Source organism: Scyliorhinus torazame, chromosome 5 (assembly GCF_047496885.1).
Source record: "Scyliorhinus torazame isolate Kashiwa2021f chromosome 5, sScyTor2.1, whole genome shotgun sequence".
In the NCBI taxonomy this organism is placed as follows: Eukaryota; Metazoa; Chordata; class Chondrichthyes; order Carcharhiniformes; family Scyliorhinidae; genus Scyliorhinus; species Scyliorhinus torazame.
In genome coordinates, this window is record NC_092711.1 from 71,644,925 (window position 1) to 71,667,194 (window position 22,270).

The following is a 22,270-nucleotide window of genomic DNA, read 5'->3' on the forward strand; positions in this document are numbered from 1 at the left end:
CCATTATTTCAAAACGTTCCTCAGGGTCATAAATTGCTTCCGGCACTTTTCATACAGTTCGGTGTTTGTACCGAATGGTGCGGCCGCATCGGTGCTCTTCTCTCTGATCGGTCCCTGTTAACGGCTGTCATCTGTTTTGGGGGCGATATGCCACAAGGCGCCTGCGCGGCCGCCATCTTTCTCAGGTGCAACAGGGCGCATGTGCGGCCGTCATTGACCCGGAAGCCGGAAGAGAGAATCTTGTGAATTTCTCCCCTGGACTGAAAGTGAAGTTTCTTTGGAAACTCCTTTAGAAATAGGAGGATTTACTAACGGGAACTTCAAACCAAACATCACATCATCATCTGGCAGACTTACTCGATTCATCACGACCTGAATATCATTGGGAGGTAAAATGGTTTGTCTTCTGTCCGTGGATAAAGATTTCAGATATCAGAGTGACTGGGAAAATTTAAATGACCATTCCGGGTTAAATTTGAGACTAATTACACCGATCACATTGGGGAAGTTAAATAATTTGCTGTTGTACTCTTATGTATGCAGACACATTTTAAAATTACCGCATTAGCATACTTGACAGGTCAACTGGGCAAACTGCTGACCTTCTTAGTAGTGAGAGTTACTATCCGGGAATTTGTTAGGTTTGTTGTTCCTGTTGCATTTCATTCCGCTCATCGTGTTTACAAAGTAGGTGTTCGTAGAACGTTACAGCGCAGTACAGGCCCTTCGGCCCTCGATGTTGTGCCGACCTGTGAATCCACTCTAAAGCCCATCTACACTATTCCCTTATCATCCATATGTCTATCCAATGACCATTTGAATGCCCTTAGTATTGGTGAGTCCACTACTGTTGCAGGCAGGGCATTCCACACTCTTACTACTCTCTGAGTAAAGAACCTACCTCTGACATCTGTCCTATATCTATCTCCCCTCAAGTTAAAGCTATGTCCCCTTGTGCTAGACATCACCATCTGAGGAAAAAGGCTCTCTCTGTCCACCCTATCCAATCCTCTGATCATCTTGTGTGCCTCAATTAAGTCACCTCTTAACATTCTCTCTAACGAAAACAGCCTCAAGTCCCTCAGCCTGTCCTCCTAAGATCTTCCCTCCATACCAGGCAACATTCTGGTATATCTCCTCTGCACCCTTTCCATTGCTTCCACATCCTTCCTATAATGCGGCGACCAGAATTGCAAGCAATCCTCCAAATGCGGCCGCACCAGAGATTTGTACAGCTGCAACATGACCTCATGGCTCCGAAACTCAATCCCTCTACCAATAAAAGCTAACACACTGTACGCCTTCTTAACAACCCTCTCAGCCTGGGTGGCAACTTTCAGGGATCTATGTACATGGACACCGAGATCTCTCTGCTCATCCACGCTGCCAAGAATTTTACCATTAGCCCAATACTCTGTCTTCCTGTTATTCCTTCCAAAATGAATCACCTCACACTTTTCTGCATTAAACTCCATTTGCCACCCCTCAGCCCAGTGCTGCAGGTTATCTATGTACCTCTGTAACTTGTAACATCCTTCCGCACGGTCCATAACTCCACTGACTTTAGTGTCATCTGCAAATTTACTCACCCATCCTTCTACGCCCTCCTCCAGGTCATTTATAAAAGTGCCAAATAGCAGTGGCCTCAAAACAGATCCTTGTGGTACACCACTAGTAACTGGACTCCAGTCTGAAGAGTTCCCATCAACCACCACCCTTTGTCTTCTTCCAGCTAGCCAATTTCTAATCCAAACTGCTAAATCACCCTGAATCCCATGCCACCGTATTTTCTGCAGTAGCCTACCATAGGGAACCTTACCAAATGCTTTACTGAAATCCATGTACACGACATCAACTGCTTTTCCCTCATCCACCTGTTTAGTCACCTTCTCAAAGAATGCAATAAGATTTGTGAGGCACAACCTACCCTTCACAAAACCGTGTTGACTATCTCTAATCAAATTATTCCTTTTCAGATGATTATACATCCAATCTCTTATAAACCTCAGATACCCTCAATTGTGACTCAGGAGAGGAGTTTGATAATACAAAGGCTTGAATTACCAGAGAACCAGACAGCTGCCGAGAAGTGTGCTCACTGCACGCTGCCTACTGAACGTAACCTTATGTACAGCTTCCTGGGGCCGGAGGCAGAGTCCCCCAGGGTTCCAAACCCGGTCTTAAAGGGGCCTATGCATTAAAGGTACATGTGTATACAGATATCATTCATCACAATACCTTCCCAAGACTTTGCCCACAACAGAAGTAAGGCTCACTGGTCTATTGTTACCAGTGTTGTCTCTACTCCCCTTCTTGAACAAGGGGACAACATTTGCTATCCACGAGTCTTCTGGCACTATTCCTGCAGACAAAGATGACTTGAAGATCAAAGCCAAAGGCTCATCAATCTCCTCCCTAGCTTCCCAGAGAATCCCAGGATAAATCCCATCCGGTCCAGGGGACTTATCTATTTTCACACTTTCCAGAATTGCTAACACCTCCTCCCTATGAACCTCAAGCCTTTCTAGTCTAGTAGCTTGAATCTCAGTATTCTCCTCAATAATATCGTCTTTTTCCTGTGTGAATACTGCCGAAGATTATTCATTTAGCACCTCTCCTATCTCCTCGGACCCCATGCACAACTTCCCACTACTGTCCTTGACTGGCCCTACTCTTACCCTAGTCATTCTTTTATTCCTGACATACCTATAGAAAGCTTTAGGGTTATCCTTGATCCTACCTGCCAAAGACTTCTCATGTCCCCTCCTGGCTCTTCTTAGCTCTCTCTTTAAGTCCTTCCTAGCTAGCTCGTAACTCTCGAGCGCCCTAACCGAACCGTCATGTCTCATCTTTACATAAGCCTCCTTCCTCCTCTTGACAAGTGTTTTGACTGCTTTAGTAAACCACGGTTCCCTCACTTGACCACTTCCTCACTGCCTGACAGGTACATACTTATCAAGGACACGCAGTAGCTGTTCCTTGAACAAGCTCCACATTTCCATTGTGCCCATCCCCTGCGGTTTTCCTCTCCATCCGATGCATTCTAAGTCTTGCCTCATCGCATCATTATTGCCTTTCCCCCAGATATAACTCTGGCCCTGCGGTATATACCTATCCCTTTCTATCACTAAAGTAAACGTAATCGAATTGTGGTCACTATCACCAAAGTGCTCACCTACCTCCAAATCTAACACCTGTCCTGGTTCATTACCCAGTACCAAATCCAATATGGCCTCGCCTCTCGTTGGCCTATCTACATACTGTGTCAGGAAACCCTCCTGAACACATTGGACAAAACCGGACCCATCGAAAGTACTCGAACTATAGCGTTTCTTGTCAATATTTGGAAAGTTAACGTCCCCCATAACAACTACCCTGTTGCTTTCGCTCCTATCCAGAATCATCTTTGCAATCCTTTCCTCTACATCTCTTGAAGTTTTCGGAGGCCTATAGAAAACCCCCCCTCCTTTCCTGTTTCTAACATCAGCCCATACTACCTCAGTAGACGAGTCCTTATCAAACGTCCTTTCTGCCACCGTAATACTGTCCTTGACTAACAATGCCACCCCTCCCCCTCTTTTACCACCTTCGCTGACCTTACTGAAATATCTAAACCCCGGCACCTGCAACAACCATTCCTGTTCCTGCTCTATCCATGTCTCCGAAATGGCCACAACATCGAAGTCACAGGTACCAACCCATGCCGCAAGTTCACCCACCTTATTCCAGATGCTCCTGGCATTAAAGGAGACACACTTTAAACCACCTTCCTGCCTGCTGGTACACTCCTGCAACTTTGAAACCTTACTCATGACCTCCCTACTCTCAATCTCCTGTATACTGGAGCTACAATTCAGGTTCCCAATCCCCTGCTGAACTAGTTTAAACCCTCCCGAAGAGCATTAGCAAATTTCCCCCCCAGGATGTTGGTAACCCTCTGGTCCAGGTGTAGACCATCCCATTTGTGGAGGTCCCACCGACCCCAGAATGAGCCCCAATTATCCAGAAATCTGAACCCCTCCCTCCTGCACCATCCCTGTAGCCACATGTTCAACTCCTCTCGCTCCCTATTCCTCGTCTCGCTAGCACGTGGCACAGGTAACAACCCAGAGATATTAACTCTGTTTGTCATAGATCTAAGTTTCCACCCTAGCTCCCTGAATTTCTGCCTTAAATCCCTATCCCTTTTCCTACCTATGTCGTTGGTACCTATGTGGGCCACAACTTGGGGCTGCTCCCCCTCCCCCTTAAGTATCCCGAAAACACGATCGGAGACATCACGGACCCTGGCACCTGGGAGGCAACACACCAATCACGAGTTTCTCTCGTTCCCACAGAATCTCCTATCTATCCCCCTAACTATGGAGTCTCCAATGACTAATGCTCTACTCCTCTCCCCCCTTCCCTTCTGAGCAACAGGGACAGATTCTGTGCCAGAGACCTCTACCCCATGGCTTACCCCTGGTAAGTCCCCCCACCAACAGTATCCAAAGCGGTATACTTGTTACTACGGGGAACGACCACAGGGGATCCCTGTATTGACTGCTTCCTCCCAGCCCCTCTCACCGTCACCCATCTATCATAATTCTTTGGAGTAACTACATCCCTGAAGGTTCTATCTATAACCACCCCTGCCTCCCAAATAATCCGAAGTTCATTCAGCTCCACTTCCCTAACGAGGTTTTTGAGGAGCTGGAGATGAGTGCCCTTCCCACAGATGAAATCAGCAGGGACACTGACGGCGTCCCTCACCTCAAACATTCTGCAGGAGGAACATTGCACAACCTTCCCTGCCATCCCCTCTAGATAAAAAAAGAAAAAGAAAGAACTTACCTGTTATTCACTCTACCCCTTAGGTTAAAGGAGGTGGAAGGGTGGGGGACACTACAAGTGTAGTGTCTAGGGTTTAGAAACTGCCCAACTTAAATACAGGTAAAAATAAAACACTTAACCAGCATCCACTGCGCCCCACACAAAAACAGCAATCAGCTGTTATGGGTCTGTGCAAACAAATTAAATCTTTACTACTTACCCAGCAGTCATTCTGTCCTCACTCCGACTGGATTCAGCTGGAAACTCCCGACAGTAAGTTTTTTAATTTTTTAAACTTCCGTTCTCAGGAAGCACTCGCTCAGTAAAGGTCTACTGCCCTCTGCTGGATGCTTGCCTTCACTTGAACAGCTAAGGTCTCTTGCACAGGTATACCTTCAAGTTACGGTGACCACAATGCATGTATGCAAATTTCCCCTGCAACAACCAATCAGCAGCTCCGCTCTACTGCCCTCTGCAGACTGTGGTCTGTAGCTTTTTAAGTTACATCAATTCAAATGTCTATCTGAATACTTTTTAAATGTTATGAGGGTTTCTGCCATCATTTCAGGCAGCATGTCACAGATCCTCACCACCCTCCAAACCACCTAGTCCTTCCCTAAATCTCTGCCCCCTTTTATATGTATCCCTCAACCAAAGGGAATCGGACCTTCCTATCCAATCTATTTAGATCCCTCAGAATTAAAAAAATATATACATTAATATTTTTTTCCAATTGAGGGGCAATTTAATTTGGCCAAGCCACCTACCCTGCACATATTTGGGTTGTGGGGGTGAAACCCACACAGACAATGGGAGAATGTGCAAACTCCTTACAGACTGTGACCCAGGGCCAGGATCGAACCCGGGTCCCCAGCACGCAGGCACACAACCACTGTGCCACCATGATCCCCCAGAATTTTATACATTTAGAATAATCTTTACTATTGTCACAAGTAGGCTTACATTAACACTGCAATGAAGTTACTGTGAAAATCCCCGTAACCACACTCTGGCACCTATTCAGGTACACAGAGGGAGAATTCAGAATGTCCAATTCACCTAACAAGCACGTCTTTCGGGACTTGTGGGAGGAAACCCATACAGACACTGGGAGAATGTGTAGACTCTGCGCAGACAGTGTCCCAAATGGGAATTCAATCCCGGAACCTTGGTGCTGTGAAGCAACAGTGCTAACCACTGTGGTACCGTGCCACCCAAAAAACAGTTGAGCTCAATGTTCTCAGATTAAATAAGCTGAAGCGCCCAACGTGGGTCTTGAACCCACTGCCCTGGGATTAAGACTCCCATGGTCTGCCAACTGAGCTAGCCAGGCTGCTTTTCAACATTTCATTTTGGTCTCCCTTCAGTCTTTTCTGTTCCAAAGAAAACAGCCCCAGTTTATCCAAACTTTCCTCTGAGCAAACATTGTCAATTTCTGGTCAATGTTCTTAAATCCCCTCTGTGCTCTCTCTGGTGCAATCTTCCTGTCCACAGGAATCTAGCTCTGGCCTAACTAGTCCTGTCCTGCCATTTATCATGTAATCCTTTGCCTTGTTTTCCCTCCAGCTTTCTTCCTCACTATCAAGTGTTTAATCATTTTTGTGTCACAGGTAAACCTCTTCCTCATGTTCCTACATTTACTCTCAAATCAATGATGTAAACCAGGAGTGAAGGGGCCAGGACTGATTCCTTTGAAACTGGCACTGGAAACAGCCCTTTTATTTTCTCTATTCTTTATGGGATGTGAGTGTCACGGGCAAACCAGCTTGGTTGCCTATTTCTAATTGTCCTTAAACTAAGTGGCTTGCTGGGCAATTCAGAATTAACCATATTTCAGTGAGTTGGCTAGATCAGGTAATGCCGGTGCGGACTCGATGGGCCGAATGGTCTCCTTCTGCACTGTGGATTCTATGATTAATTCCGCCCTTGGGTCACTGTCTCTGTGGGGTTTGCCTGCGTTTGCGTAGATTTCCTTTCCGGGTGCTCTGGTTTCCTCCCACAGTCCACAAATGTTCAGATTAGGTGGATTGGCTGTGCTAAATTGTCCCCGGGAGGTGTTACGTGGAAAGGGTGGGGAATTCGCCATGGTATGGTGCTCTTTCAGAGTGTTGCTATGGACTCGATGGGCCGAATGGCCTCCTTCAGATCTGCTGGAATTCTATGATTCTACAATGATGTGTTCACTCACACACTGCAGCCTGACTCTTATTATGGGAACAGACACTGTGTTTGTTACTCTCAAAGTGAGTGAATCCTTTGCTGTTTATCTTCTGGGCCCCATCTCCACTATTATTGTCTGATTGTCCCACTGAGACTCTCACTGTTATTATTGGACAATCAGCGCACAGTCTGAGTCTGGCCGCTCTCACCATCTGTAACCGTCACAATGCCTGGGTGAGTGACGGCAGCTCCAGACCAATAGGAGGTGGAGGGGCAGGACTGGAGGACCGACCGAGAGCGCTGGTCCTCCAACCAATGAATGAGTGGCGGGGCCCGCTGTGATTGAAGCATGTGCTGTGTGGGTAATAGAGATGCAGAAGGGCTGTGTCTTCAGATCCAAAATCGGTGAGAGGCGATTAACAATATGGAGGGAGCGAGAGATCGTGGGGGTGGGTGGAAACGTTGTGTAAAGCTGTTGTAAGCCGCAAACTTCGGAAAAGAGTTTAAGATTGTTTATAAATATGAGAAATGCCAATAAAAAGTTTTTCTAAAAAAAGGAAAAGAGTTTAAGGTACCCAGTTTGTACTGAGCAGAGCTACGGCTCCTCATGTTTGGCTCGGGTTAACGGCCGCCATCTTTATTGGATGTGCATCAGGGCACATGCGCATTTGTCATCTTTGTCAGGGGCGATGTTTCAATGAGTGGGAGGAGCTTGTTCCTCATTGTTCAGAATGGAGGCAACTTGTCCATCAAACTGCCTCACCCTTTGAGTCCCAATGTCTTATTGATGATGCAAAGCGGTGGCAGAGATGGAAAGGAAGCCAATCCTGGTCTCCGGATTTCACTGTCTCATTGGACGTCCTGTCCCATGTGTCGAAAGCTCTGAGGCTCTGTTCAGTCACACAAAGACCCAGGGCAGAAACCCACAACCCTGAGTCAACATCACCCTAAAATCAGGGGACTGCTGATGATAAGAGGGACAGTGTGCAGCGGTGAGGGGGAGGGGGAGGGCATGAGTGGTCACCCTGGACCAGGGAGCAGGAGGAGAGAATGTGGTGAATTTCTATCCTGGACTGACAGTGATTAATTTTGGAAACTCCTTTTACAGATGATTAGTAGGGGAGGATTTACACTCAGCAAATTCAAACCGGGAGAAATATTTATCTTTCCCGAATTTTATTTCTAGACTGACAGTGATGCCTTTGTAAACTTCTTTCACGGGCTTAGAAAGGGATTCGCAGACAGGAAACTCACAACCAATCCTCACATCAAATTCTGACAGCACCATTCGAGTTATCAGGACCTGGAGGTTATCAACCTTTGTGTGTAAGCATTGAGTTCAGATCATTATCACTCACTGTGTAAAATTTCTTCCTCATAACCCCATGTAGATCTTGCTCACAATCTTAAATCTGTATCCCATAATCCTTTTACAATCTACTGATGGGAACAGATTTCTTTATCCTTTGCCGGGTTTGCTGTGGTCGTTTCCGGTGCCTGGGTCGTCCAGATTTCACTCCATTTTTCTGTGTTTGTAGTGGCCGAATGGGCTTGGACCAGTCCATTTTAGGATCCAGTTCACAATTGAAGTTCGCTCCAAGAATTAATTGATGTGTATCCCGGTCTGGGATGGGTCCCAACAATTTAATTTATAAATGACACATTGTCCCAGTTAAGGGCTTAGCCATTCACCAGCACCACCAATGTACCTGCCAATAACCCACTGACCACCATGTATCTCCCATTAGTGTCCGCAATGACCCTAGTAACCCCTTTATTGATTAAAATTGCAGCATATCGAGCCCTTCCATCAAAGCCCGAGTGAAACACTTGGCTCACCCCTCCGCATCTGGTCGGATCTCTAACCCGCAAGTGAGTCTCCTGCAAGAACACCACACCAGCATTTAGAATCTTCAGGTGAGCGAAAACTCTTGACCTTCACTGGTTCACCCAATTCCCTTACGGTCCAGGTGACCAGCCCTGAATTAGGGGATCACGCGCCATTTCCACCGTGAGGGACTATCCAGCAAATCTTCAAAAAGTACAGGCATAGGGTCCACCCAAGATGACCGCCATACCCCTATCCTCAGAGTAAATCAAAAACAGTTCTATAGTCATCAGTGAGCTACCACATTCCCCCCCATGCCCCCATTTCCCACCAACGCGCCACCTAGACACACAAATTGAAATCAAACCCACTCCCCAGGCTCTGACCCAGAAGCTAAGCTTGCCGAACCAGCCAAAACTGGTTCACCGGCTGCAGCTTTACCCACCCCCCTTCTCACTCCCATTCACCAGCTTACTGCTGCCGGGGCAGCTCTCTTAGGACACCAAGAAAAGCAAAAACAACAATATTACCCACTTCATAAAACATATTTCGGAATGCAGTCCGTTACTAGATCTAGTATCCAACGGGCCCGTCTCTCTCTCTCTCTCTCCTATCTCTCTTGCCCCATAATTGGAAAAAAATAATTGGGTACTCTAGATTTATTTAAAAAAAAGAAAATCTTTTCCTACGGACAGAACAAACATTTTGTCTTCCATATTCACAGGCCAATGATATTCAGGTCCTGATGAATGAAGTGACTTAAGTCTTGATGTGAAGTTTGATTTGAGTTTCCATCTGGTTAACCGAGGACCGGGGTTCGATCCCGACCCGGGTCACTGCCCGTACAGAGTTTGCACATTCTCCCTGTGTCTGTGTGGGACTCACCCCCAATCCAAAAAGATGTGCAGGTCGGTGAATTGGCCTCGCAAAGATTACGCCTCAATTGGGGGAAAAATATTGGGTACTCTTTTTTAAAAAAAAACTTTTAATTAAAAATAAACAAAAGACATCACTGTCAATCCAGGGTAGAAATTCTGAACAGACAATTCTAGTTTCTCTTGAACATTTTTTCCTCTCTTGTTCCCCCAAAGCTGTAAATCCCCGTCCCACACACTCTCCCTCCTTCCTGGGCTGAAATCCAAACCCATCTCACAATCTGCACCATCTCTTTCCTCCACTCCCAGTTTTCTCCCTCCCTCTCCTCTGCCTGGGTTCAGTTCTCCAGCTCCTGTCTGCAGACTGACAATAAAATCAATGGGTCTTATTGGGGGTTTGGGGCCTCCACCGGGTGTTTGTGAATCCTTCTTGCATGCCTGCCAGGGTTTCCTTCCTTGCCAGAGATCAGAGATTGATGCTTTGAGCCCAACCTGGAACCACGCTAAATTGCCCCTTAATTGGGGAAAAAAATGACATGAAGGTTAGCGGCTGCACAAAGTGTTTCCATCTCCTCCCACCCATCTCCTTAACAGGTTGACACATTTATTTGACTGACTAAAAGGATGGTCTCTGGCAGTACAGTGGTTAGCACTGCTGCCTCACAACACCAAGGACCCGGTTCGATCCTGGCCCCAGGTCACTTTCTGTGCGGAGTTTGCACATTCTCCCCGTGTTTGTGTGGGTCTCAGTTCCACAACCCAAAGATGTGCAGGGTAGGTGGAATGGCCACGCTAAATTGCACCTTAATTGCAAAAAAAAAAAATTGGTTACTCTAAATTTATTTCAAAAAAGGCTTGTCTCTTTCCTCATGTTCACAATTAAAGGGGTGGGTTCCCCAGGAGATGGCTGGCATTTCAGGGCAATTAAATTAATAATGGACAGGGATATGTCCAGTGTTGTTACACGGTACAGATTAGATATATTATTTACCGTTGTGTAATAAAGTAAATGTAATATATTTCACTTTGTAATATAAGACTGTAGCTACGTTATAGATTTCCAGTCGTCTCTTCCCTCAGAGGGTTGTTAGTCTTTGGATTTCTCTTCCACTGGGACCAGTTGTATCTGGGGGTCATTGAATATATTGAAGCACAAGTTTGACAGATATTTTATTGACAATGGAGTTAAGGGTTATGGGGAACAGGTAGGAAAATAGAGAGAAAGCTGAGATGAGGAGGGATTTCTTCACTCGAGGATGTGGTGAAGCTTTGGAATTCTCTACCCCAGAGGAATGTGAAGCCTCAGTCATCAGGTATGTTCAAGACAAATATTGCTAGGTTTCTAGATATTGAAGATATCGAGGGATATGGGGACCATGTGGGAAAATGATGCTGAAGTAGATCGGCCAAGGATCGCAATGAATGGTTGAGTAGACTTGGTGGGCCGAATGACCTACTCTTGCTCCTATTCTAATCTCTGTGTCCTGGTCAGGAAGCAGTGAGCTGAGCTCTGATCTGTCAATCAACATGAATCAGCACCTGCAGGAGAGTTGGGAGGGTGAATATTAGATCCAGCAGAGTGAGAATGGAGTGAGATTGTGTGGGACGAGATTTACAGCTTTTGGAGAACAATAGAGGAAATTACATTTCATACGAACTAGAATTGTCTGTTCTGAGTTTCTATCCTGTACTAACAATGATGACTTTTGCTAATTGTTTTCAAAGGATATTGGAAGAGGACGAATTATAGACCGAAATCTCAAAGGTCACGTCTCGATGTGACAAACTCAATCGATTCCTCCTGAACTGAATATCCTTGGCGAGAAGGCAAAATATTCGTCCGATCTGTCGGCTTCAAAAGATTTTAAACGTGAGTGTGACTGGAAAAGCACCGAGACCCACACAACACACACCCGAGTGAGAGTGTTCCATTGAACTGACTGTGGAAAGAGCTTTAACTAGTTGCACAGCCTGAAAAAACATCACACCATTCAATGAGGAGAGACAGTGCACATGTTCTGTGTGTGGACAAGGCTTCCACTGATTGTCCAATCTGGAGAGACACCAGGAGACCCAAAACATGGAGAAACCGTGGAAATGTGGGGACTGTGGGAAGGGATTCAGAGTCCCATCTCAGCTGGAGTCTCATCAACGCAGTCACACTGGGGAGAGGCCGTTCACCTGCTCTGTGTGTGGGAAGGGATTCGCTCAGTTATCCACCCTCAAGTCACACCAGTGAGTTCACACTGAGGAGAGGCCATTCACCTGCTCTCAGTGTGGGAAGGGATTCAGTGATTCAGCCGCCCTGCAGAGACACCAGCGAATTCACACTGGGGAGCGGCCATTCACCTGTTCTGTGTGTGGGAAGGGATTCAGTGATTCATCCGACCTGCGGGAACATCAGCGAATTCACACTGGGGAGCGGCCATTCACCTGTTCTGTGTGTGGGAAGGGATTCAGTGATTCATCCAACCTGCGGGAACATCAGCGAATTCACACTGGGGAGAGGCCATTCACCTGCTCCCTCTGTGGGAAGGGATTCACACATTCATCCAATCTGCAGAAACATCAGCGAGTTCACACTGGGGTGAGACCATTCACCTGCTGTCAGTGTGGGAAGGGATTCACACAATTATCCAGCATGCAGAAACATCAGCGAGTTCACACTGGGGAGAGGCCATTCACCTGCTGTCAGTGTGGGAAGGGATTCACACAGTCATCCAGTCTGCAGAGACATCAGCGAGTTCACACTGGGGAGAAGCCATTCACTTGCTCCCTCTGTGGGAAGGGATTCACACAGTTATCCATCCTGCAGACACACCAGCGAGTTCACACTGGGGAGAGGCCATTCTCCTGCTCTTAGTGTGGAAAGGGATTACATAGAAAATAGGAGCAGGAAGAGGCCATTTGCACCTACTCTGCCATTCATTATGATCATGGCTTATCATCCAACTCTTTTCACAGCAACTTCATTGCAGTGTGAATGCAAGCCTACTTGTGACAATAAAGATTATTCTTCTTAAGATGTGCAGCGTCGGTGAATTGGCCACGCTAAATTGCCGCTTAATTGGAAAAAAGAATTGGGTATTTGTAGAAGCCAGGTATTTCGAATACAACTAGTATAGGTAAAAGATAGCTGTTTAAGCATAAATGTTGAGCCCCAGTTTTAAATACCCATTTATACAGCATAATTCACTTTTACTGAGGTCCGTTGTTCTGGCAAATGTATATTTTCAAAGACAGTGTGACATTAAAACAGCACAGTTGCAAAACAATTTGACACTGCTTGTGCTAATTGTCAAGGCCAAGGGCTGAATACACAGCAACATGAAGGCACCATTGTTCACAATGCAGATAACAGCTGGGTCAGAAAAGCTGATGTTGCACATTGAAGATGGATGGCTTGCCATCAAATCAAATGTGTTTGAGTCTAACCCAAACCAATTAGGATTATATTGGGGTGTGATTAGATGATTTAAGACAGATATGAAAGTGTATAACTGAAAAGTTTCCGCCCGCCATTTTGGTGTATTGTCTTTGTGTATTGTCTTTGGGTGTGTGTTGAGGAGATGTCTTTGTGTTGTCTTTCTGTTAGTTTAGTCAGTTTTGTCCTTTATAGTCTCCATTTTAGAGATGTCTTTTGGGGGTTCTGTCAGTCTAACAGTCTGTGTCAGTGATGTTAGTCCACTTTTGACTTTGAGTTTGAGTTTAGCTGAAGATTAGCTTTCTCTCTCTCTTCATGTTTCATTGCCAGACTTTGACCTTTTAAAAGTTACTTTCGAGCTGTCTGCCTAAGCAAAGAAAGATAATGTCTGTAATTCTCTGAAAGCTTCGAATTGTCTACGAATTGCCTTTTAAATGACTTTCAAATTGTAATCAAGCGACTACAAATAAAACAATTCCTTTTGGCACCTGAGAAGTTTATCCTGCAAATTTCTGCTGAGTTCCAGTATTCGCAAAGTGCTACTGATAACCGAATAGCAGAGATGATATAAATTCCTTCAACTATACACAGTCGAATAATACAAGGAATCAAACAACTTGACATAGTCTACAAATCTTACAACTTGTCGTATTGCGCCAGGATTTGATTAATCAACTAAGCTTCCCCCAAACTTGGTGTAGTTCGACAGGTTAAGATCCCATAAATTAAGGATTCCTACGGTATTTTAAATTTTTTTAAAAATCATTAATCTGTCTTCTGAACATCTGGGCTCCTAGCACCGATCCCTGCGGTACCCCACTAGTCACTGCCTGCCACTTTGAAAAAGACCATTAATTCTTACTCTTTGTTTCCTGTCTGCCAACCAGTTTCTTGTCCATCTCAATGCACTACCCGTAATCCCGTGTGCTTTAATTTTACACACTAATCTCTTGTGAGTGATTTTGTCAAACGCCACCTGAAAGTCCAAATATACCACATCCACTTGCTCCCCCTTGTCAACTCTACCAGTTACACCCTCGAAGAATTCCAGTCAATTTCGTCAAGCATGATTTCCGCTTCATAAATCCATGCTGACTCTGTCCGATCCTGCCACTGGTTTCTAAGTGCTTTGCTATAAAATCTTTGATAATGGATTCTAGAATTTTTCCCACTGCTGATGTCAGGCTTACTGATCTATAATTCCCTGTTTTCTCTCTCATTTTAAATAGTGGTGTTACATAAGCCACCCTCCAATCTGCAGGAACTGCTTCAGAGTCTATAGAAGGTGACCACCAATGCATCCATCATTTCTAGAGCCACTTCCCTCAGTACTTTGGGATGCAGATTATCAGGCCCTGGGGATTTATCGGCCTTCAATCCCATAAATTTCCCCAACACCATTTCTTTACTAATATTGATCTCCTTCAGTTCCTCCCTCTAACTAAATCCTGCGTTCCCCAACATTTCTGGTATCTGATTTGTGCCCTCATTTGTGAAGACAGAACCAAATTATGTATTTATTTGCTCACCCATTTCTTTGTCCCCTATTATACATTCCACTGTTTCTGGCTGAAAGGAACCTAAATGTGTCTTCACCAATCTTTTTCTCTTCATGTACCCATAGGAACTTTTACAATCAGCCTAATTTTCTGTATTCGGCCATTCCCAACATCACCACTGCAGTTTGGGGGTCTCTTTACTAATTTATTTTCCCCTTAGTGTTTCTGAGCTCTACCCATACAGATTGCACATTGTCGGAGCTAATATCCTTCCTCACTATTGCAATAATTTCCTCTTTAAACAGCACTGCCTCGCCACTGCCTTTTCCTTTTTGTCTGTCCTTCCTAAACACTGAATATAGTCAGTTCCCATCCCTGGTCATCCTGCAGCCCTGTCTCCATAATCCCCATTATTTCACTCCCGTTTACGTCTGTTTGCACAATTCACTCGGTTATGCTGTCTGCAGTCACACCACGGAGTTCATACTGGGGAGAGGCCGTTCACCTGCTCTCAATGTGCGAAGGGATTTTGTAATTCATCGCACTTACTGAGACACCAAGAAGTTCACAACTGATTACAGGGATTGGATTCTGCTGTTATTGTTTCTGTTCTCAATTACATCCAGAACTGCAGTTTGTTCATTCTGTTGGTCAATGGGGGTGGTCAGAGGGTTTATTTCTGCTGGACTGGCCGGTCTCACGACTTCGCCTCCAGTGGGCTGATTCTCTCTGAGCCTTCTTGCGAATATCTGGTTGCACATTTCATAGATCATTGAATTTACAGTGCAGAAGGAGGCCATTTGGCCCATCGAGTCTGCACCAGCTCTTGGAAAGAGCACCCTACCCAAGTCCACAGCTCCACCCTATCCCCATAACCCAGTAACCCCACCCACCACTAAGGGCAATTTTGGACACTATGGGCAATTTAGTATGACCAATCCACCTAACCCGCACATCTTTGGACTGTGGGAGGAAACCGGAGCACCCGGAGGAAACCCACGCACACACGGGGAGGATGTGCAGACTCCGCACAGACAGTGACCCAAATTAGGAATCGAACCTGGGACCTGGAGCTGTAAAGCAATTGTGCTAACCACAATGCTACCGTGCTACCCTTTCACAAGGGGTGAAAGGGGTTTTGGAGGTTGGAAGATGTTTCATTGCCATTTCTGTTTAGAAACCCCAAAAAGCATGCCACATTGCCATGAAGATGGGCTATGGTGGTTACATGGTTCTTTTTTTTTTAATGTAGAGTACCCAATTCATTTTTTCCAATTAAGGGGCAATTTAGCGTGGCCAATCCACCAAGCCTGCACATCTTTGGGTTGTAGGGGTGAACTCACGCAAATACGAGAAGAATGTGCAAACTCCACACGGACAATGACCCAGAGCTGGGATTGAACCTGGGACCTCGGCTCCGTGAGGCAGCAGGGCCAACCCACTGCGCCACCGTGATGCCCGATGGTTCTTTTGTTTAAGTTATCTTGATGCTTCTCACAGAATATCAGGGTCTGAGGGGCATGTTGTCTGAGGTGCACTGGGAAACTGCATTAAATAGTATGGTGGGAGACAGGCAATCACTAATATTTAAGGAATTATTACAGATTTACACGGGGATCGGTACGCTCAGTTGGCTGGATGGCTGGTTTGTGCTGAGTGACACCAACAGCACAGGTTAAATTCCCATAACGGCTGAGATTATCCATGGTCGGTGTCAGTATTTATATTCCACATGATCCTCCACCCACCCCTCTATATCTCCCCATCAGCATCTCCTTCTATTCTTTCTCCCTCATGTAAGTATCTAGCTTTACGTACAATGTATTCATGCTGTTCACCTCAACCACTCGCTGTGGAGTGAGTTCCACATTCTCACCACTCGCTGGGTAAAGAGGTTTCTGCTGAAATTCCTATTGGATTATTGAATCCCTTCATAATCTTAAAGATAACATCAGGTCACCCATCAGTCTTCTCTTTTCCAGAAAAAAGCAGCCCCAGCCTTTCCTGAGTGTTAAATGCTCTCAGTTCTGTATATTATGAATCTTGCACTTTATCCAATGCCTTTATTTCCTTTTTCTAAATGGAGATCACCAATGTTGACAGTGCTCCCAGTGTAGTCTAACCCTGGTTCTAAACAAGTTGAACATTTCGTCCGTGCTTTTCAATTCTATCCCTCTAGAATGGAACCCTATAGATGAACCCCACACTTTATGAAGGATGTGAAGTTCTTAGAGGGGGTGTAGAGGACATTTACAATAAAAATAATGTCACAAGTAGGCTTACATTAACGCTCCATTGAAGTTACTGTGAAAATCCCCTAGTTGCCACACTCCGGAGCCTGTTCTGGTACACCGAGAGAGAATTCAGAATGTCCAATTCACCTAAGCACATCTTTCGGGACTTGTGGGAGAAAATTGGAGCACCCGGAGGAAACTCACCCAAACACGGGGACACTCAGACTCCGCACCGACAGTGACCCAAACCGGGAATCGAACCTGTGTAGAAGCCAGGTATTTCCAATACAACTAGTATAGGTAAAAGATAGCTGTTTCAGCATAAATATTTAGCCCCAGTTTTAAATACCCATTTAAAAATGAGAATTTCAGCACCCATAACCTCAGGTCATCTCAAAACATATAGCTTCAATAGATACATGAAACAGCATAATTCCATCATAGATTAAAACAGCACAGTTGCAAGACAATTTGACACTATGCTTGTGCTGCTGTCAAGGACAAGGGCTGAATTCCATGGCAACGAGGTGACAAGACTCCAGTAACTAAAGCTCTATAGTTCTCTTTTCAGGCCATTAGTGATTACCGCGTGAACCACATTCCATAGCTTATAAGGCCGAAACATTTTAATGGATAAAACATTGAATCAAATATATATTTGATTCCAGCTTTCTCGACATGAAGTCTCCATTGTTACATTAGCCAAGCTAGCTTAATTAGATGATTTAAGACAGATATGGAAGGGTATAACTGAAACGTTTCCCCCCGCCATTTTAGTCTGTCTGTCTGTCAGTCTGTCTTTGTAGTGATATAGTGTTTTAGTGTGTTTCTGTAGTAGTGTTTAGTGTGTTTTTGGAGTGTAGTTTTGGAGATTGTTTTTGAAGTCTTGACATTTAGTCTTAGTTTAGCTCTCTCTCTCTCTTTTTCATGTTTCATTTCCAGACTTTGACCTTTTAAAAGTTACTTTCGAGCTGTCTGCCTAAGCAAGAAGATAATGTCTTGATTCTCTGAAAGCTTCAAATTGTCTACGAATTGCCTTTTAAATGACTTTCAAATTGTAATCAATAGAAGAAAAATAAAACAATTTTTTTTAACTTACATTTCTGCTGAGTCCCAGTAATCGCAAAGTGTTACTGGTAACCGAATAGTAGGAATACTATAAATTCCTTCAACTTTACTCAGTCGAATAATAGTAGGAATCTAACAACTTGTCGTAGTTCGGCAGGATAAGATCCTTCAAATAAGAATCTTTCAACCTGGGACCCTGGAACTGTCAAGCAACAGTGCTAACCATCGTGCTAGAATGGCACCAGAGAGAAGGGACTCCAGTCAGTTTGAGAGACTGGAGCAGCTGAATTTCTCTCCTGAGATCACAGCATCTGGAGGGTGGGGAATGGGGCCATGAAATGAAATGATATGAAAATTGCTTATTGTCACAAGTAGGCTTCAACGAAGTTACTGTGAAAAGCCCCTAGTCGCCACATTCCGGCGCCTGTTCGGGGAGGCTGGTATGGGAATTGAACCGTGCTGCTGGCCTGCTTTAAAAGCCAGCGATTTAGCCCAGTGTGCTAAACCAGCCCTTTGAGAACATGTCGGCTCTCTGTGGAGCAAGCCAGTCTGTCCATTACCCCGTTCTATCCCCAAATCCCTGTTGGTTATTTCTCTCCGTGCCTGTCCAATTTCTTATTGAAATCCTTCCGTCATCTCTGCATCTCCTCCCCTCATAGGCAGCAGGTTCCAGGTTGTTACCACTCCCTTTCCTTGTACACAAGGCTGCTCGAGCACAGAGGAGTCTATTTGGCCCATTTTTCCCGTGCCAGCTCTTTGTACAGTGACCCATTTAACCCCGTAGTTAGACTATTTTGTTTTCTTTTTCAGAATGTACCAAATTCCCTTTTGGAAGTTGCAGTCCAATGAGATTCTGGCACCATGTATGGACAGTGCATTCCAAATCACAACAACTCGCCGTGCTTTACAATAAATAATTGTGCCTATGGTGTGTCTGGAGTTTAACAGAGTATTCGAAATGGTGTCAATGAAGTGGTTATTACACAAAATTAAGACTCAACCTTCATCAATAAATTGGTGAGGACACCAAGTGTAATATATCCTCGTTTGTGGACAATTAGAACAAATGTACATTTCTATGAAACTTCTCACTTCCACTGGACCTCCTAAAGTGTTTTAAAGCCAATGGAGTTGTCGTCTTTAAAATCTTTCCTACTTTGAGACTGTGAAGAAAACAACTTTACAACTCTGTTTCGATAAAAATAACTTTGTCTTTATTGACCAAAGTCTGCAGGCAGTATGGCTACAGTTTGAAGAGAGAGAGAGCAGTTAAAGCAAAACTGCTCATTCCTTCTCAAGCTCGCAAAGACATGGAGAAAACGTTCAATATTTATACAAAAGCTGTATCATTTTACAAAAACAGACCTTGTTCAAAAATGTAATCAGTAGTGAGAGATCAGTAGTAAGGAATCAATGCAGTCATAACTTCTGACCAAACATGTTGTCATGGAAAGACCCTGACTCGGCTTATTTGCAGTATTTTGTCTTTAGAGGGTTTAAGACGTGGTCCTATTTTGCTTTTACCTCTGCCCTCATGATGCCTTGACACAGATGGACCTAGGTCATGAGGAGGTTGTGTTATTAGGACATTCCTAGATCGTGACTTTGTTATCAGGTTTTACTAGGCACTATTTTCCCTCTTCTGGCCTTGTATGATACGATTATGTGGATTCTTAGCTTTGTCTAGTTTGTCAGGGTCTGGTCTTGGCAATAGCTGACACAGCTTTCTTATACATGGTTACATAAGTTGGCTATTTTTCCCACCATGCTATTGCTGAGTTTGTACACTTTCACAGAGTACTTTTGAAACATATTCACTGTTGTAATGTAGGAAGCTGGAAGTGCGCATGTGTACTCACATTTAGTTTTAAAATTGTTATTTTCATTATAAAAAATAAATTTAGAGTACCCAATTCAGTTTTTCCAATTTAGCGTGGCCAATCCACCTACCCTGCACATCATTGTGATGTGGGGGTGAGACCAACAAAACCACGGGAAGAATGTGCAAACTCCACACGGCAGTGATGCAGGGTGGGGATCGAACCTAGGACCTCGGTGCCGTGAGGCAGCAGTGCTAACCATTGTGCCACCTTGTTGCCCGTAAATTATTATTTTCAAAGTGTATTCACAGGCCTTAGTAATAAGGTCAAGGAAGCCATTTTATACCTCTAACATGTGCTTTCTGCAGCCATTTCGCCTTCTGTACCTTTTCTATATTAACTATGTATTGATTTCATCGCAAAAAAACAATAATGAAATTCAAGTTTATTCAAAAGTGAATATTGATTATGATTAGTGAATTGTTGTATTGGGTAATTATACTGCAAAGATTAGATCTTTATTTTTAAAAATAACACGATCAACCAAAATGTTTTGAGAAACTGCAGAGCTATCAGAATTTGTTTGAAAAAATAAATTACTTGATAATTTCGAGAAGTTACGAGATGTGGTGATAATAATAGTAATCACTTATTATCACAAGTAGGCTTCAATGAAGTTACTGTGAAAAGCCCCTAGATGCCACATTCCGGCACCTGTTCAGGGAGGCTGGTACGGGAATTGAACTCGCGCTGCTGGCCTTGTTCTGCATTACAAGCCAGCTGTTTAGCCCACTGTGCTAAGCCAGCCCCTGATAAGCCTGTATATAATATTACATGTACTCAGCAGTGTGACCTCCCACCAGTAGTTGGCATCAGGCATCAGTCAGGTGACACTGGCTACCAGCAGAAGGTTGTCAGGCGTACACAAAACCAGTCGCACATAAGGGTAGTTCCAAGAGAGTCTAATGTAGCTCTGTGATAACAGTCTGTGTAGCATTCTGATCGTTACCTTACCACGTGTACATTAATAAATCATCGTTCTGGCTAATTCACCAGCAGTTCAGTAGAATCATTGCAAGACAAGATCACAGAACACAACACGAGACACCATATTCTGCCAAGAATATGTGCGCTAGGCATTGGAGTAATGGTATTGTTACTGGGCGAGTAAACCGGAGACCCAGGTTAATGCTCTGGGGATCAGGGATCGAATCTGCCTATGACAGATGCTGAAATTGAATAAAAGTCTCGAATTAAAAGTCTAATGATAACACTCTTGATTGTTGTGAAAACTCACCTGGTTCACTAAAATCCTTCAAGAAATCCGCTCTCCTTATGTGGCCTGGCCTACACATGACTCCAGATCCACAGCAATGTTGTGGTTGATTTGTAAGTGCCCTCTGAAATAGCCTCACAAGACACGCAGTTCAAGGGCAATTGGAATGAACAGAAAATGCTGGCCCCGCCAGTGACCCGCACCTCCCAGAAATGAATAATTTTTAAGAAGGCTCATTGTTCAATCTTAAGGCGAGTAAGAAACTGTCTCTTTGATTGGAATTGATTTATTGTCACGTGTACCGTGGTACAGTGAAAGGTATTGTTCTGTGTACAGTCCAGACAGATCGTTCCATACATGAAAAAACAAAGTGCGGATCTTGGCAGTTTGCTCAGTTCACAAAATCTACGTCTACAAAGCCATTAAATTCTTAAGATTTTAATCAGCCTCCGAAACATATCCAGACAGCTCATATAGACAGACACAAACGATACTGTAACTGAATTAGAGGAAATGGCAGAGATTTAACTGAACCACATTTTTGAAAAATTCGGCCTTAATGACAGAGAAACAGGAAAAGCCACTCGGGGTGATGAGGAAATCCAGGCTCAGTGCAGATTTGCTGTCACCCCTCCTTTCTTATACATGAACGGTATTTAGGCTGCAGAATGTCTCACACCAAAACACAGAGGGGTCAAATCTAAGCAACACACAATTCTCAATTCACTTCCATTTAACTATATTTGACTTTGTTTAAAAGCTGACTGTGGTCAAACTGAACAAAGATTCATGCGACTTCTGTTACCCAGTGAAACGCTTTCTTTTCTTGGTCAGTCATGTTTGCAATTTAATTCAATGGTGTATATTTCAGAGTTTATTCAGGGTGAAGCTTCGAGATCTATTCAATTCAAAATGAAGTCATATATAACAAATAAATATACTGATGTTCAACATAGAATAATTAAACAAATATTGAGTAAAATTTATGGAAATTTTCTACAGGATGATAAGAATTATGCATTAATGATTCAACAGAGAGCATTGTCCCATTAGATATTTGCTGAACAAATGCTAAAGTTCAATATCTTATGGTCTTACAAGTTGAGACCATTGGGTACTGTGCTTCCAGCTGTTTCTGTAGCATGGAGGTTATCACATTCACCTAATGCGCAAAAGGTGCCTGGTCCGAAACTGGCAGAAGCATTTAATGCTTCTCATTTAGGATGTGGAGATGCCAGCGTTGGACTGGGGTGGGCACAGTAAGAAGTCTTACA

The 22,270-nt window shown here is 44.2% G+C and overlaps 1 long non-coding RNA gene and 1 other non-coding gene across 3 annotated transcripts; one reads left to right on the forward strand and one right to left on the reverse strand.

The window, feature by feature from the left end:
• The first annotated feature begins 207 nt into the window (after positions 1–207).
• On the forward strand, positions 208–20,768 carry LOC140418379 (uncharacterized). 2 transcript variants are annotated; one of them, XR_011944982.1, is made up of 3 exons: positions 208–389; positions 11,401–12,262; positions 18,711–20,768. It is a non-coding gene; the product is annotated as an uncharacterized lncRNA (long non-coding RNA). The 2 variants fall into 2 exon arrangements; XR_011944981.1 differs by having other exon boundaries at positions 11,401–20,768.
• trnak-cuu (transfer RNA lysine (anticodon CUU)) lies at positions 6,073–6,145 on the reverse strand. The gene has a single exon. It is a non-coding gene; the product is annotated as a tRNA-Lys (tRNA).
• Positions 20,769–22,270: the final 1,502 nt, after the last annotated feature.